This window comes from Pipra filicauda, unplaced genomic scaffold (assembly GCF_003945595.2).
Source record: "Pipra filicauda isolate LSUMZ 115617 unplaced genomic scaffold, ASM394559v2 scaffold123_size2130275_pilon, whole genome shotgun sequence".
NCBI lineage: Eukaryota > Metazoa > Chordata > Aves > Passeriformes > Pipridae > Pipra > Pipra filicauda.
The window spans coordinates 946473-964043 of NW_024103696.1; the positions used below are offsets into that span (position 1 = coordinate 946473).

Here is a 17571-nt window from a genome sequence, read left to right on the forward strand (position 1 = left end):
AGAAAAGGGTAAGTTATTAATGCTGTCTTATTAACAAAAACCCCTGGTTAAATGCTAACTATCATCCTAAGATCTCTAGTTAGATTAATCAATTAATCAAATCTTTCTACCCTAAAGGTAGAGAAGGCACCGAAAATCCGGTGAAGTCCTGATTCTATATTACATGAACTTTTGCTTATACACGGCCAGATCAGTAACAGAAGAGCTGCAAAGTTAAAGTTAAATCAGTTTTTTATTATTGCATGGCAAATCTATATTAATGTTTCTTCTGCTGAGATGGAGGAATCTAGAGGCATAAAGAAAGTGACACAGTCGCTTAAAAGAGCCCAACCTGTCACTTTTTTTTGTAAAATGCTTGGAACACCCCCTGTCCCCTGGGAGGCTGTAGGCAAATCAGCCCCACTAGCTGCTTAAAAATGTGAACATGGAAGCCTTGTCTGTATTGTGATTGCTCACAGAAAAACTTAATAGAAAGAGTAATAAATTCAGCTGGATGTAATGTCACGACTACTTAACATAAGACACAACTCGATTCTCAGCTCATTGAAAAGCAACTGTATCATTACACAAAATAAGATGCAATTTGAGCTGCTTGCTCATGAACCTGTAACACATTCGCAGCTTCTTGTTGCCATAAAAACTGCTGATATTTCTAACAAAAACTGAAATTCCATGAATGTGAGACAAATGATACAGGAAATCACATGATGCATAGAACTAGATATCAAATATGTAGAAAAATATCCAATGTGCTGTTACAGTAAAGACTTCACCTACCACTGTCACCCTCATTAAAAGGATAAATATTATTTTGAACTCTTAAATATTTCTGAATTAAGGAAAACTTATTATTAATTGAATTCTTCAATTCAATTGATATTAATTTACCTCAAATGAGACTAAAGGAAAATACAGATTATATTATGCATTGATATGGATTAGAATATTACAATATTAAACCAAAATGTTTGACTGGGGTTTTTTTTGTTTTCCAAAAGAATACTTCCATTTTAATAATTTTCAAACATATCTAAAAAAAAAAAGCACGAAAAAAACCCCAACAAAAAATCATATTACCTTTTGATTGAGCAGCATATATTGTGGGTTATGCATGCCCTTGTGTTCAGATATTTTTGTGAATTTCTTTCTAGCACATTGCCTTTGTTTTCATCTTTGCTCATATTGAAAATGCATTAATAAGATGTTGCGTGTTGACTCCAGGATTCTGAGCCTGGTAGATGTAATCACTAATGAACTGTATTTTACTCTCATACATACTTTTAGATCCCATCATAATCAAAGAAAGTTGTGTATTTTAAAAAAATAATATGTGACAGATTTCTATTTGGAAAATCCTACATTTATCAGGAACACATCATGCAGACATGCACACTCTTGCACATACATGCACAAATGGAGTTCTTTAGAATTTATTCCAAACTGCTCTGGAATGTATATTTTCAAGACATGTCCTGAATATTCTCCAAAAATATAAACAAAGATACAATTTTTTTTTAAAAGAATAATGGAAATACAAAACATTTATCCTTTTGCAAGTAATATACAAGACTTTTCCATAAGGGTGTTAAGTATATGAACCATGAATTATTGTTCAGCAACAATGATTTAAAAACTAATTGGTTCATATAGCTGGGTGATAATGGTTACTTTAGCCTTATACCGTGCCACAATCATTGCAAAAAAAAAAGGCCTCTCTTAAAGGGAATTGTTTCACAGGTTCCAGAGCTTTGGTGGGGTAAGAATTCACTTCAGAATTAGGGTCTAATTCAGTTGTAGGCACTATCATCTATCAACAGCAGTTCATTAAATAACCTGCTTACTACAGCTGTGTAGCAAATTATTAGATCTTTTTAATTTCAAATCCACTCTGCAACTTATATTGTCTTGATATATTGAAAACTCTCCCATAAGAAAAGATGGCTCAAACAGAAAAAAAAAAAAAAAACCAACCAAAAAGATAGGGATTGCTATTTGCATGGCAAACAAGGGCATCCAACAAGTAAACAAGTTAATATAATGCAAATAGAAATTTTGGATCTGCCACAATTAGTTTTTCACAACATTATCTAAAAGTATACCAAATGTATGGTAGGCTGTTATTTTGTTAGGCTTAGTCAATACAAAACTGTGTGCCTTGGATAGGTTCTATGTGCAACACCTTAGTCCTGTCCCAGCAATATTTGTGAAACTCCAGGTCTGGCTCCAACGTAGTGCTGAATAAATAGCCATACTTTCCAAAGCACTGCAGGGGTTTAAGCTTAGTTTCAAAGCTCTGCCGGATTTCATGCTGCACAGCCCCCCTTGTAATCTAGGGGCATTGTGCAGCTTAGAAAGCACTGTATGGAAAATCTGCCCCTAAATGAGAGTTGGGAGGGAATGAATCCCATATTTGGAATTACAAAAATCAAAAGAACAGCACCCATTCTATTACTCTGACAAGAAGCCAGAAGAAATGAAGAAGGATATATCTGCTAGTGTATTCAAGCTACTTTGTGCTGAGCCCTTGATACAAAGCAATTGTAAACTAACTGCTTAAACAGGCACCAGAGGGTTTGAGGCCTGTTTGCATTTTGAACAGAATGCAAAGGAGCTGAATTAGGCTTCAGGATTGATTTTCACTGTTTTTCACTTTACCTAGTGACTCATGTGTGCTGATTGTGATGGTTTTCAAGCAGTTCTGCTGGTACACTTTTCCTGCCACTTTGCAAGGGTTTACTGGCTGCAGGTACAAGCTAACACCCAGCCCTGTTTAATGTTCTTCAACCAGCCCAGAGTTTAACACAGATTTTAAAAGGCAGATTTTAGTAAACATAGATACAGGGAAGTGGTATGATGTTCTGAGCATCAGTCTAGTGTTCTCAGTCTCTGACAGCATAGAGATAAAAGAAGAGGCCTAAGATCAGCCTGGAAAGTGGGTGTGTAATAATCTGTTTATTTATTTACTGAGTTCACTTTTCTCTGCTTAAAATGAGTTCAATTTTCTCTGTTTAAATGAGTTTAAAAGAAGTTTTTTTATCTTTTAACAGATAAAAAAATTACCCCACAATTTTATAAAAGTAGATTTAATTTTTAAAAGGTAATATTAGCCATAAATTAAGCAAAAAATGCCTGGCCTACTTTAGAACAGAGTACCTCAAGGCACAAGTACAGCAAGGGAGATAGTGACATTTGGCCTGCTAAATAAAAAAAAAAGCTACATAGTGTGATTTCCTATAATAGCTTAAAGCCACACAGGAACAGGACAATCACATGACAGAATGGATGGTTTTGTGAAGGGACTTCAGATCAGGCTCTTAGATCTTTGGGCTATTTTGTACCTGTGCATGAGGCAGTTTTTCAGTCCTACTCTGTGCCATGGGGCTGTCAGAGTGTCAAGAATGCGTTAAATTGCTATCTGGCTTAGGATATAAGCCCCCAGCTAGGGCTACTGAATTTTGAGTGGCAGCCTCTTCAAATGATTCCACAATATGCAAAATATATATATACAACATCATTGCAGATTATAATTCTATAATAAATATATAGTAATATAATCTCTGCTCCCCACTGTCTTTTAAACTATAGTTCCATAGCAGAAAGAAGAACAAAACATTTTTTATTGAGAAGCACAGCAATGGAGAACTGCTTTCGTACAATGTATGTCTCACTGGCACATGATAAGACTGTTACTGAGCTATCACATCTCATAACCACACTTTCCTTTATTTCTCATTTTTCTATCTATGAGGCAGAGCTACTGCATTCAGTTGCTATAACTGAGCTTGAAATGTGCAGCTTATCCTTGCTGAGAAAGGGAATTTGATAATTTGAAGGCAACAGAAGAGAGGGTAGCCATTACTCTAAAGAGATTATCTGTTGAGAAGCTTGACAGTTGAGTGAAAAAGTGGACAAAGCAAGCAGGAAGATCTCTGCCTCTCAGAAAATTAAAGAGAGGCAGATGAGGGGGTTGGAAAAAGAACAGAGAAGAAACTTTCCTTCTTCTAACATGTAAATCCTTGAGGAAGTTGTTTCTGTTAGAGTCCAGGTTAGAGAAATGGGCAAGCCCTCTGACAGTCCAGGAATGTGATGGGCTCCTCTATAAGAAATGATCTGGAAACAAAACCTGCCCAGCTGACCAGAGCCACTAAAGACTTGAATGCTGTAGTTGGATGCTGCCTCTCATTCTTATGAGTTTCAGTCTCTTATCACCATCAGAAAATTGTTCTCCAGTGAAATACAAATACTGCAGAAAACCTGTATGATCAGAAGATAAAGCTGGTATCCTGTAAGCTGTCCTGCTATTTGAAAATGGAGAAGCCCTGTGTAGTAGTCCCTTAATTCCCAAATATTGGCTTTGGTCATAGTCTTGGATGACAAAGCCAAACAAAGGAAAGGGTGAGGAAAGCCAGAGCAAAAGTAGAAGATCACAAATCATAAAAGCAAGGCAAGCAATAAATGAAGAAAGAAGATAAAAGAAATGAAGGGAAGAAAAGAAAAAGAAAGGAGGATTGATGAAATCAGAGACTGCAATGATCATTTTTCTTTCTTAATCTTCATTATGAAAATAGATTATTTTTCTCCATGTGTAGACCTGAAAGGAAAATGTCACTATGAACATTTCTTGCAAGGAGGAGACAGAAAAAGAAAGTACAGCCTTCGAAACTAGGACCTTTCCCTCCCCATGCCACACAGCAGGGGCTGTGTAAAGTGGTGCTTGGCTGCTGCCTGAGGATAGCCTGGGTGAAAAATTCTCTCTCCTCCTTTCTGACAACCAGTGACAGATATCATACCTTTGTCGCTCAAGAAGCTCAAGAAGCACCTTACTCCTGCCCAATAATCATAAAATCAGAGAATTTTTAAGGTTGGAAAAGACCTGAGATCATCAAGTCCAACTGTCAAACTAGCACCACCACCACACTCAACAGTTACCTGCATTTTTCACAGTGACTAGGAAGTGAAATAATTTTACTGTGACCCTCTTCTCCACAAAGCCAGGAGTACCACAGCTCTGTTTTCACAAGGATTTTCCCTTGGAGCAAGAGATGATGTTCAAGAGGAGAGGAACTGGATGGCTGTCTTGTCTGCTGAGCATGTTGGTCTGTTGTTCTCCACTCAAGCTCTCTATGGCCTGGAAGGCACTGCATATAGTTAAAGACAGAATAACTGTATTGCTAGTAACATATTATGTTAGTTTTTTGTATTTTTTCTTCCTGATTAGAAATCATTAACATATATAAAAATTCTTTCTCTGAAGTGCTTTGAGCTCTGTTTTGATTTTGTTATTTTGAAAGGTAAATAACCATAAAAGTATTAAGCAAAATCCAGTGTGTCCCATAAAGCTCAAAGAAGTACAGATGTTCACTCTACAGCTTCAGATGGAAAGCAAATGCTTCTGTACTGTTTTCAGTGTGTGTGACTTCAAATTTTTCCTAAGTAATGTAATTGTCATTGACCGAACCTAGACATTTTATTATATACAAATTATGACTTATTAAATAATGCATTAGTAGCCTTTTAAAGGAAATAAAATCCCTTCAGTTATTTTAAATCATTAACCACATGGCTAACCACATGATTAACCACTGGCTCTATGTCTTGTATTAAAAATTTAATGTATATGGGATGCAAGCAGTTCCCACCTAAAACAATATACACCAACAGACTATCTGCAGAAAAAAAATAGTACATCAGTGGGAAGAGGTGAATTTTTATCTGGCACAGAGTTATTCATGTGGAATGCACTAAAATCAGTGAACATCTAAGATCAGGGAGTGTCTTAGGGAAAGTAAGAAATGTACTCAACTCATCATGACCACACATATGACCTTCTAACTTGTTACTCATAACTTCTGACTTGTAAATTCTCAAGGAAGTTGTTTCTGTTGGATTCCAGGTTGGAGCAATGGACAAACCCTCTAATGGTCCATGAACACTGTGAGCTCATCAGTAAGAAATGACCTTGAAACAAAACATGCCCAGTTGGCCGCAGCCACTAAAGATTTGAATACTGTAGTTGGATGCTGCCTCTCTTTTGTATAAGTTCCAGTGTCTTGCTATCATCAGAAAATTGTTCACTATGAAATTCAAATGCTGAAAAATCCTACATGATCAGAAGTTAAAGCTTACATCCTGTAAACTGTCTTCTCTATTTGAAAATGGAGAAGGCCTTTGTAGAAGCCCCTGAATTCCCAATTTTCCTCCAGTTATTTGTACTGTTATTAGTACTCTACTTCATAGAGTAGAAGTTGTGACCTTTCATCTCTTCTATGTGTTTCACTGGTACACCAGCTTTTGAGGCCTAAATATTTAACCACTCTAATCTGCTCAACATGTGGAGTGCTCGGTGGGTGACACTTCCAGACCAGCTGGAAACTTCTGCTAATACAAAAAATAAATTAATTCTCTGGTTCCACTCATGTGTGACTGTAATCAATACAAGCAAAGTTTGTCCTCTTCACAGCACTACTGCTTCTAGTACAGCTTTTCCCTGTAGGTGACACTACCCTCACTGTTCAGTGGAAACAGAGCATCTTTTTTGCTCGGTTTTATCTGACAGTTTCATGTCCTGCCTTCTCCATAACATCCACTGCTTCTACGTACCAATCCACATTTCTAAGGTTAACAAGATCAGAATTGGGGGAAGAACAGTTTTAGTACAGTTGAAGGTGTGGTCTGTTGGTGTTTCTACAAGAGAGCTGGCAGATTTCAATGTGCTGACATTGAGAAGAGAATGCAAGTCTGATACATTTATTCAAGATTTTTACTATGGGAGGGGCAAGTATGAAATAAGTTGAGGTTCCGGCTGGAGGGAAAAATAAAATAAAAATGTTTATATCAGTTAATAAATCAAATTGAAATTTGTTGATGTTGGAAATACTCCCAGAGCCTTAATGATAGGGTTATTTTTATCAACAACAACAATAATTAATAATTAATGCTATATGTCTCTCAGATGCATCTTGGTAACTTGGCAACTAAAATTAGCAAGTACAAAATGTTAAATTTTAAACTATATACTTAGCATGGATGTCTCCTCTTACAAAATCTTCCAGACCAGATCCATCTCCATCAGACTCCGGATGACATGATATAACCAAATTACCTATGGAAAGTTTATCTGTATTCTCTCTGCTCCTCTGCAGGGAATTCCCTTAGTGGATACTCTGTGACCTGCACAGATCAGATAACTGCCTGCAGAGCCAACTACTGAAATCAGTGCCATCTTCTGAACACACAGCAGCATCTCTAATCCAACTGGTATTTACAGGTTTAGAGCATTGTAGGAAAGCAGTCTTCCCTTCCAGATTTTTGTGGGGGTTTTTTTTGTTTTGTTTTTTTTTTCATTTTATTATTTTACTGTATTTAAAAACTGGGTAATGTTTTATTACAGATCTATTCTTATATTTTACAAGCTACAGAAAGCAAAAGCCTCTAGTAGACCACTGCGAGACAACGCGACTGTCACAGCGGAGTATTGTGCATATGAGCCTAACAAGAATTTAGGAGAGGAAGGAAGCTGGGGACTGCACTGGGAGGCTACTTGTTTTGTGCATTCATAATCATCCATTTTTTAATCCCTTTTTTTCAAGACCATTTAGAAAATTTCCTTCCAGAAGTTTAAGCTTTCATGGTGCACTAGCAGATTTCTGCTCACCAGTTTATAAAGGAGACAAGCGAATCCAAGTGACCTAAACCAGTCCTAGATGACAGGATGACAGGTTTAAATATAGAGAACAGAAGCACCACGAGATGAGACTAGCAAAGTTCGTATAAATTCGTATTATTTAACACTAATACAGTGTAACACTGACAGATACCAAGGTCCAGTTGCACTGGGTGCAGCATACACGTATCTTGAATGGCAATTCTGCAAAGTGCTCCTTTGACAAAGAAACCTCAATGCGCTTCTTTGGCTCTGCTTTGCTTATCATACCTATCCACTGAAGTATTGAAACTTCAATGAGCTGAGACCTCCAGAGACTCTAACACACAATAAAGTCATCATGGCACAACAACTGTCAGATGAGTTGTATCAGTAACTTGTGTGCATGCTCCTAGCCATGGCAACTGCAAGGCAATGCAATTTGGCTTAGTTCTGATTCAATTCAGGCTTTGCATTTTCTACTGGCAAAATGTGTGCACCGGGATTAATGCCACAATTCAAAGTTTTAAAAGCTTCCTATTTGCAATTGACAGAAAATTTCCTACAATTAAAAAGACATGTTTGATTGTTTAATGTTTAACTAGGACAGATATGTTCTTTAGGTATTTATGGAATATGATTGAATACTTTCACTAAGGTTTAAAAATCTGACTAGAATATATTTTTACTGGTGTTATTGTTGAATCATCTTTCCAAAAGGAAGAATCCTTTAGAAATGAATAGAAGCAGGCACTTGATCAGGTTTAACTCTTACATATTTATTTCTGCAGTGATTTTACAAGCTGTGGTTTCTGAATAGCTACAAGAGCAGTTGAGTCTAGCAACAGTTCTTGTCCATCATTAATGCTGCCTTTATACCAAGGTCTAACTATGACTCCTAGCAAAACCATTTTTCTTCCATTGTAGTACAACTGCAATGCCTTGTCAGATCATTCAGTTCAGTAAAATGTTATTACTATTCTGTATTTACTTTAAAAGATAAGTAGTGTCAAAATTAAGGTTTTATAGCAATAATTAAATAGCTAAAACTCAAGCCTGAATTCTGATTGACTTGGCATAAGAGGATATACAGTAAAAAACAGAGACTTAAAAGCCCTCTTAAATATAAGAACTGTAAAATCTCAATGCAAATAACAACAGCTTTACAATTAATCCTATCTTTTTAAAATCCAGATTTCAATAGCTGTAGGTTCTGACTCTTCGGGCTTTGTTGTCCCACATGGCTCAGCTAAGCTTGTTAAGGAAGCCATCCTCATTCTAAGCCTTCACCTAACTTTAAGTGGTATTTAAAGAATAATAAATCTATTTAGTTTTCCAGTTAAAAGAAATTATTTAGCAAATATGTGATAGGCTGAAGATGTGACTTTTTATGAAATGAAGAATGCAGAGCACAAATTATATGCCATGATACTAATTAGAGACAGATATGTAATCACTTACTAATGGAACAATATTTTGTGCCAACCTTATTCATACTTCCTTCCAACTGCTGGACTCCTTGTGCTAGATACATTTCAGTTTTCTTCAGGAGAGAGAGATACCAATATGTTTTCCATCCTGTTTTTAAACCCAGAAATCTAGTGCAAACTGAACTTTCTTGACATTACAGATTTCTATCACTTTTAACAGCTTGAGGCTTTTTTATTACAAACATGTACACTTCCCTGCAGGGTTCTGGAAATCTCACAATTACATTCATTAAAAATGTCCATGATTATAGCCAAGTGCATGCTTTGTAAATTTACCTTTACAGGGTTTTTTCAACAGTTATTCTGAGCATAATTTTCTATTAAATTTCACATAATACCTACTTATTCATCCACAATGTCAGTTTTATATGAATTTTTACAAAGCCATCAAAAGACAAAAATATTAGAACACAGTTACTGTCAGTTTTTCAGTACCAGGCTTAATGTCTATGGTGTGACTCAGTGAGACTCAACAAAATAAGCATGCATGTCCAAGAAAACAAGTATAAAAAGGTCATGTTTCAGCAGCAGTCTAAAATTAGAGGCACTACAAGCCTTCTACATTAGCACCAAGAGGAATGCTGGGTGCATAATTTTGGGTCCCTAATCATACCTAGGAGTCCCTTTTTTTGACAAGCTGAGCACATCTCCCATGATGAAGTCCTGCTGTGATCCAGTGACTCTAACAACATTGGTTTTCCTCATGATGTAATAAATATGCTCAGATCATGCTTGGTGATTGCTGACTTCATTGAGTTCAGCCCACAGTGACCACATTTTCTTTCTCAGAAGGAAAAAGCAGGAAAGATCAGAATTTGTGGGATCATCCTCATCTTTCTATCTGATTGTTAGTCTCAGTCTAGAACAGAGATTTGCATACTGCTTGTCCCAGTTCCCATGAAATTTCACTTACTATCACCTTGTAGAAAAGAGAGAAAATGGAAATGAGAACGAAGCTCTACTTTTCCTGTTGCAACCTGACTACTTGTAGCCAAGCAGACAAGATTCACCAGGGGAAGAGAGGAGAAGAGAGGAGAGGATAGGAAGGGGAGGGGAGGGGAGGGGAGGGGAAGGGAGGAGAGAGGAGAGGAGGGGAGAGGAGAGAAAAAGAATAAACAAGTCTAGACATAGGCACTGGAATCCAGACTTTAATCTTAGCACCTGAGAACAATTATCACTTCAGAGAAAGTTTATTTTGGTCATGACTTAAAATCAATCACAAATTAAACAACCAAATAATCTACAGATTATGTTAACTCACACTTGCCAAGGGCAGAGCCTCTTGTACTTCTGGAGTGGCTGTTTTTGGCTGCTGCTCAAACAGCATCCTGGACTAGTTTGATTTAATCTAGCAAAACATGATTCATTTTCTTTCTTTTTTTTTTTTCAGTTGCTGCAAAAGCAAGAGGGACTCCAGCATAAAGAGTGAACTGATTCACTAACAAGCTTTGTTTTCAGAACTGAGTGTACTTCCACCATAGGTAACAAACACACACCCCATGATTCATTTTCATACTGACTGTTGAACCATAGCTGAGCCTGATTCTCCTAACTTCTGTGTGACACTATTTCTAAAGTAAATGTAGGGCTGGAGAATACTTTCATGTATAAGAATCACAGGAATGAGCCCCAAAGCTTTCACAGAGTGAAATGTGTAATGTTAAGGAAAAAATGCTTATTTTACAGCTTCTGATCAGACCAATCTGAGAATCAGACCAATCCAATAAAGTAATTTCCTGATAAAATGCTCTCAATTGGTTTGACTGCAAGATATAGAGGCCTAAAAACTGTGACCTAGGAAAATGCAAGGAAAAAAAATGCAAAACTGTACGAATGAACTTCATAATGCATGTCAAGGTTAAAGCATACCATATGTTCCTGAAAATATGCAGACACAACAGGGAGTTGTAGGGAAGTACAAATAAAATCCAGTATAATAGGTAGATAATATTTTGCACCAAATTTACACTATTGTTTGTTAAATGATAGTCCTTTAAAAGAGATTTTACTTTCTATTATGTTTCATTCTGTTATACAGAAAGAGTAATGATGTATTAATCATTGCAGTAGGGCATAAGATTTCATTGCATTTATCTCAGAGTTGTAATTTTTAACATATTTTTTCACCAGATACCTATGAAAAAAATCCTACTGTGTTTCTGTATCTGTTTCAGTTTATGTGACAAAGAGGTTCTATGCCTACAAAATGGTAACTCACATATGAAAATCCATAGGAAATTCAACTTTTATATTAGAAAGAAAATAACCAAGTAAATTAATGTTGTTTTTTTTGTTGCTGTTGTTATCATTATTACTTAGACCCTTTAGTCTTGTGAAGTCAATTGCTATGGTAATTTCATTTAAAAATCCTTTTTACTATTGTTGCTTAGAAATGTTTATTGTTTCCTCTTTCTTAAAAATAAGATTATGCAAGTGAAAGACATGAACATTTAACTGTTTGTAGATTGATCTATTTCCCATTGACTGCTTTTCTATTTCCACTGAAATTCAACAAATAAGCAAAAGAGAAATAGAAAAGAGGTGTGAAGCCCAAAAATAGCTGCTTGAATCATCAACAGATTGTCTGAAATTATTCAAACAGGTGTTTGTGAGAGAATGAGCTATTTTCCCCTAGGGCTGTGGGGGTGAATTCTAGAAGAGAAAAAACTACTCTAAACAACTCCTGAAGAGCAAGGAGGAAAACCTCCACAATTTTGGGAAGAGTAGGACAGCAGAGGATTACCTCAGGAAAGGGTAAGCTAACAGCATCTAAGAGCAACCTATCAGTGCCTATAGAGAGGTCATTGACAAGATGAAGCCAGGTTCTTCACAGTGATGCGTAGTGAGATGACAAAAAACAAGGGGCATCAGCTGAAACAAAAGGAGGTCCAGATCAAATATATAGAAACACATTGTGACCATGAGGACAGTCAAGCAGTGGACCAATTTTCCCAAAGAAGCTGCGCAGTTTCTACACCTAGAGGTTTTCAAGACTTGACTATATAAAGCCCTGAACCACCCATTTTGACTGAACAGCTGACCCTGCCTTGAGAATGAGGTTGGACAGATCTTCCAACGTGAACAATTCCACGATTCTAAAATAGCTCGCAAAGCGCTTTAAAAGGTTCTGGGGATTGGAAGCAGAGAAAACATGCTCCTAATATCTAACCAGTTTTTTCCCTGTAACCCACTTACAATGAAAATGTCCATTTTGTTTAGATATAGCAAAATGAATGATAATGTTGATACACTGAGACATGGTCTGGCAGGCACTTTTGAGAAGAATGTTACCTTCTTCTCTGAGGCAGGTAACAGTAACATGAATTACCATGTTTACTGATCTTGGGTAAGAAAGATCTGCTCCCAGAGGTTCTTTTGAGAATCTAAAACCAGGTAGTTAATTCAGCTGACGTTAACAGGTTTTGTCAGAATTTAGCATGGTAAAACAGCATTGCTTACACAGACCTACTCCTGTAATAGTTATTCAGTTAAGTGTGTTCTTCTCCTTTTGATTGTTTCTGAATTTCCAAACACAGAGCAGACAGATGTGTGTGGTGCAGTGCGCTCTCACTGCTGACCTATTTATTGGTATGTTTCTGGGATGAATGACCCATATCAGACACTCTCTGGGTCAGCTGCTCAAAAAGCTGTTACACAAAGAAAAAGATGACAATCAGCAGAGTAGGTGTTAATTTGGAAGTTGGATACTGGCAAAAAATGGAAGGATATATTTTCCTGGGCTTCAGCTGCTTAAATGGAGGATATTCCCTTGAACTTCTCCAGAAAGACTTGAAATATGGAGTGCTATTGCCTGATATACTGAATTCCCTCATTGATTTTCTAACACAACCTTAATGCTGTGTTAGCATCATTTCTCTGTTCATTCCATCTGCTCTTAGGTCTCCCCCGCTGTTTCCTAGGAAATATATTGCCATGATGCCTGCATCTGTAAGGCAGTGGCAGATATGGGGCAAGAGCCACATGGTTAGAGGCAGCATTAGTATCACCTGAACATTTGCAGATTTCTCAGGGGATCCCACCACCCACTGCCTCTCAAAACCTGAGGGAGCTCTAGTTACGCAGTCAGCTACTTCAGAGTGCTATGGGAATGGGACGCTGGGGATTCTAAGCTTCTTTCGACTTCTATTTGCTTCTTTCAGCCTCACACCTCTATTAAAAAATACTAGAAGTGATTTATTTTTGTCCAGTCAGTCTATTTAGTGAACATTCTAATCTTATTATCTACAAATTTTTATGGGGTTGTTGCTTGTTTACAATGTATTTATCAAGGTTATGTTATGTGCTTTAGGTGGTCAGGACATGCCTTTTTCATATCCTTTCAGGTATGGTCTAAGAGATGCATTTCAAAATATAAGAGCAAGAATAATAAACTGAATATTGCAATTAAAGAGGGATGACACAGAATATCAGGGTTACTAAACCTTGCCTTAACATCTTCCCTGCTCTTTCCTTGATAGGCACAAGAAACCTGACTATGGCTAACAAAATGTACTGAGTCTGATGGCATTTTTAAAAATATGACTGTTTCTCTCAAGTGACCTCAACTTCAGCAATAAGTAAGTACAGTCAGAAACAGATTATATAGAAAATAATTAACTTTTTCCCATATGTGTAATGAATTCTATGGTTTCCTTTAAATTGTATTCATCTTTGTTTTCTTCATAAAAAAAAACAGATATACTGGAACTGTTTATATCAAACAGCTAATGTGTTTAAGGCAAAACTGAAAAAACCAGGGTATTTTCTGGATGTATGCAAAATGAGAGAGAGTTTATGAAAAAATCCACACAATATTAATCAATAACTTATGGGGGTAGAGAATCTATTCATTAAATGGGATCAGAAGCATAGTAAAAGTTTATAGCTTAAGCATTAAAGGTCCACATATAGAAGAAATACAACAATTCTTGATGGCAATATGAACATTAGGAAACATAAAATAGCAAGAGTTATAATACAGTGAATGCTACAAATCACTGATAGATATTTCCTCAAAAAAACCTCAGTCTCTTCCAAGTAAATATGTAATGCTTTTATAGATGTCAGGAACATCTCATAGCATTTGTGAAATAACAGATATTTGAGCAGTTATGTTATAAATGAGAAGTTTTACCCTTCCTTAATTAAGGAGACTTAATTTTAGCATTAAAACTAAATTCAGTTGTAGTAGGAATTGCATATCCTCAAATTTAAAAGCAATTATGTGGCTAACATTTAACACTGGAAAGAAAAAAAGACACAGAAAGAAATACTAAAGTAAATTAATATGCTTCTCATGTACAGTATAACACCAACTAAATTTAAACAAGATACATAATTATTTTCATAATATTTTTGTAATTTCAGCCTTCAGTGACCTGTATTTCAAAACAGGATCTGAAAAAAAATGAAATCTCTTACACAATCTGAAGCATTAAGAAAACTTTGAATAAAGTTCTGTGTTTTGAAAGGTTTGGGAAAACATAATGAAAAAATCAGAACATTTCTCAGCTGTGTCCTTCAATAAAATGCACAACATGTTTGGCTAATAAGGAATAAAGGACCAAAGCTTTTCTGTTTGCAAAAGACTTTTTTGCTATCCCAATCCAAATCTTCCAAGAATAATTCTACTTCCCTCCATGACTGCCATCATGAACTACTCCAAAACAAGCTAAAAAGCCCCATGACCTAGATATCTGGTCTACTGTTGGTATCCTCAAGTTATTGAAACTGGAGAAAAAAAGCAACTTTTAAAAAGGGAATACTAGAAATGGAAAAATTATGGTTGTTTGAAAGTGTTAATTCCTTCTACATATCCTTGGTAGATGTTTTGTCCATTTTTATCCATGGGAGGTGGTTTTTTTTGCTGAAAAAAGCCAGAACTTAGTTGAACCAAAGGGAATGCCATATTCAAACTCACTTAGCCTTCACTAAAAGAAGCTTTTGTGGAAACACGAATGATATATTGAGCTTTCAATATAAAATAGAAGTAGTTGGTGAAGTATTTAATACAGACAAAGAAAACCACAAACTGCAAACAAACCGAAAATATGCTGTTCGTTATAAATATATCTTTGATATTCTCAAATAGAGAGCTAGGGACAATTTAAACCCAGAGCCAAACTAAAGCACAGAAAAAAAAGGATATGCTTCAGTATTGTGAATATTTACAGCATCGTGTGGACATTAACTAAGTGCCCCAATAGTCTGAGAATAGTATGAACATAAGAATGCGAATGGAACAGAATAGACAAACTCAAACTTGGCATATCATATATATCAAATATTCTCTAATACATTTTAAAAAAAAGAGCTCATCTTCTCGCCATAAAAAATTACTTTAGCCTTTATTCAGCAAACAATTTTTGATAACTTGAATATTACATTGTCTTAATAAAATATTTCCAAAATTTCTTCCAAAATTTTCAAACAAACACTAAAAACCCACATGGTTTGACTTCTAGTAAATAAAAAAGTCTCAGAAAAAAACCTAAAATGTTTTTAATCTTAAACCACACGTCATGACCTGATTTTCTTTCTAAAGTTTCCATGTACAGATTTAATTTTCCAACTCAGCAAAATGAAAACATAATTTTTCTTACAGATGTCAGTATTGCAATCTAGAACTATGGACTAAAAATCAAACACTGGCTTCTTTGGGTGACATATGATCTTGAAAATAAAAAATTCAGAACTTGAATTCAAACACATCTAATGCCTAAACATATCCCTACTTACAAACACAATGAAGTCATACCCGGAACTGATTGCTTTCATTTGAGTAAGTTTTCTCTAAACAGTGGCTTTAGCTGGCTATTTTGTTGATGGTGAATTCACAGGCCAGCCTCTTGGAGCTACAATATATTCACATATCAGTGGACACTGATAAAAATATTTTTGGTCTGTTACAAGGAATGTCTTCCTTGATATAAAAAATGTATTCTGGCCTTGATCCATTATAGGTGCTCCCTGGCTAGAAGGTCCTGGGTGGTAGATGTATCAAAAGCAAGATGTGGACTCAAAAAGAAGACAAGTGTAGAAAAAAGTGGTATTTTTCAGGCTGTATATTAAAAATCTAAACTTTGTGATGTGTTTGGTTTTTTTTTTGTCAATTATTTCCTTTGAAAATCTGCATTTTTAGGATCTGCTGGCCTCAGAAATGTGTCAGTGCAATATCTCTGCGCTTTCAGGAGTTCGGAAGTGAGCAGAAGTGAGAGAGCTCAAATAAATTAAGATTAATAGAAGGAACTGGATTAAGAGCATATTTTGGTTCAAAGTTCCTTGAGTCAAGCATCAGAGAAAGGCTGACAGCATATCTAGGGAGTGTGTTACCCAAAACAGTTGTTCTGCTACCCTCAAACTCTGATTCTACAGTGGCAATATACACAGGAACCTTCAGCTACTGAACCATATCTTTTCTTGAAATACATAATAAAATAGTATATATGACTGTGCGTGTCAGTGCTGAAATTCCAGGGAGGGTTAATCTTCAGCATGCTGGTATGCTGAAGTTGCTAGCACATTTCTGACTATTTTTCCCCTGAATAAAATCTGTGAGAGTTACATGGGTTTCTTCTACAAATCCATATTTTGTTCATTTGCACCGCTACTGTAAGGTGATAGATAAGGCCACACAAAAGAAAGAAAAAGGTTCCTGATGGTTTCCTATAAAAACCCCTGCACCTGGGGAGACATTCCCAGAAACTGATAAAAGGATTAAGATGAAGAAAGGAGGGATATGGACATAACATGGCCTTTTTTCTGAACATCCTCGCTGCCAGAACTCAGGAAGTGGATCCTTGGGCCTATTTCATCTATTACCCCAAAATTAGTTTATTGACTATAGACACTCAAACTGCCTACAGAATAAGGTATAAAAAGAGACTGGACATAAGCAAAAATCGGGGAGAAGTTCCAGCAACTCTGTGGAGGTAACCAACAGGCTGCCTTTTCTCCCTGCACCTTCTCGGGACACTGTGGGGTGAGTGATTGCTTTATACATATATACTAATTTTACTTTTGCTCCATAGCATTTTAAAATTTTTACTTATTCTTTGTTAGTTCTTTTGCTTTTGGGAGGGTGCTTAAGTTTTTGCTTTACCTATTCTTTGTAAGTTGCCTTACTTATTTGTAAGTTGCTTTTGTTTAGCGTGTGTGCCTATGCTTTGCATTATTATTATTATTATTATTATTATTATTATTACTACATAGTTTAGGTGTGGGGGTTTTTTGCAGTTAGACCCTATTCCAGACACAGCAAACCCGATAAATTGTCACAAATTTGCATTAATAAACATGTTATTTCATGAACTGTTACAGTGAGTCCATTTTTAGGTGCTGACAGTTTAGTCGATGGTGAAATAACTCATAGGAGAAACCTGCTGAGGGGTTTTTCTACCGCTCTTCGGTGCAGTCCTTATATAAAAAGGTACCAAATGT

The 17571-nt window shown here is 36.1% G+C and overlaps 1 protein-coding gene and 1 long non-coding RNA gene across 11 annotated transcripts in view; one reads left to right on the forward strand and one right to left on the reverse strand.

Moving 5' to 3' along the window:
* ADGRB3 (adhesion G protein-coupled receptor B3) overlaps positions 1–17571 on the reverse strand; it is a 463218-nt gene that overhangs the window by 81648 nt on the left and 363999 nt on the right. The gene's annotated exons all lie outside the window — the stretch shown is intronic.
* LOC120324785 lies at positions 11802–16150 on the forward strand. The gene is made up of 3 exons (XR_005566356.1): positions 11802–11886; positions 13611–13709; positions 16095–16150. It is a non-coding gene; the product is annotated as an uncharacterized LOC120324785 (long non-coding RNA).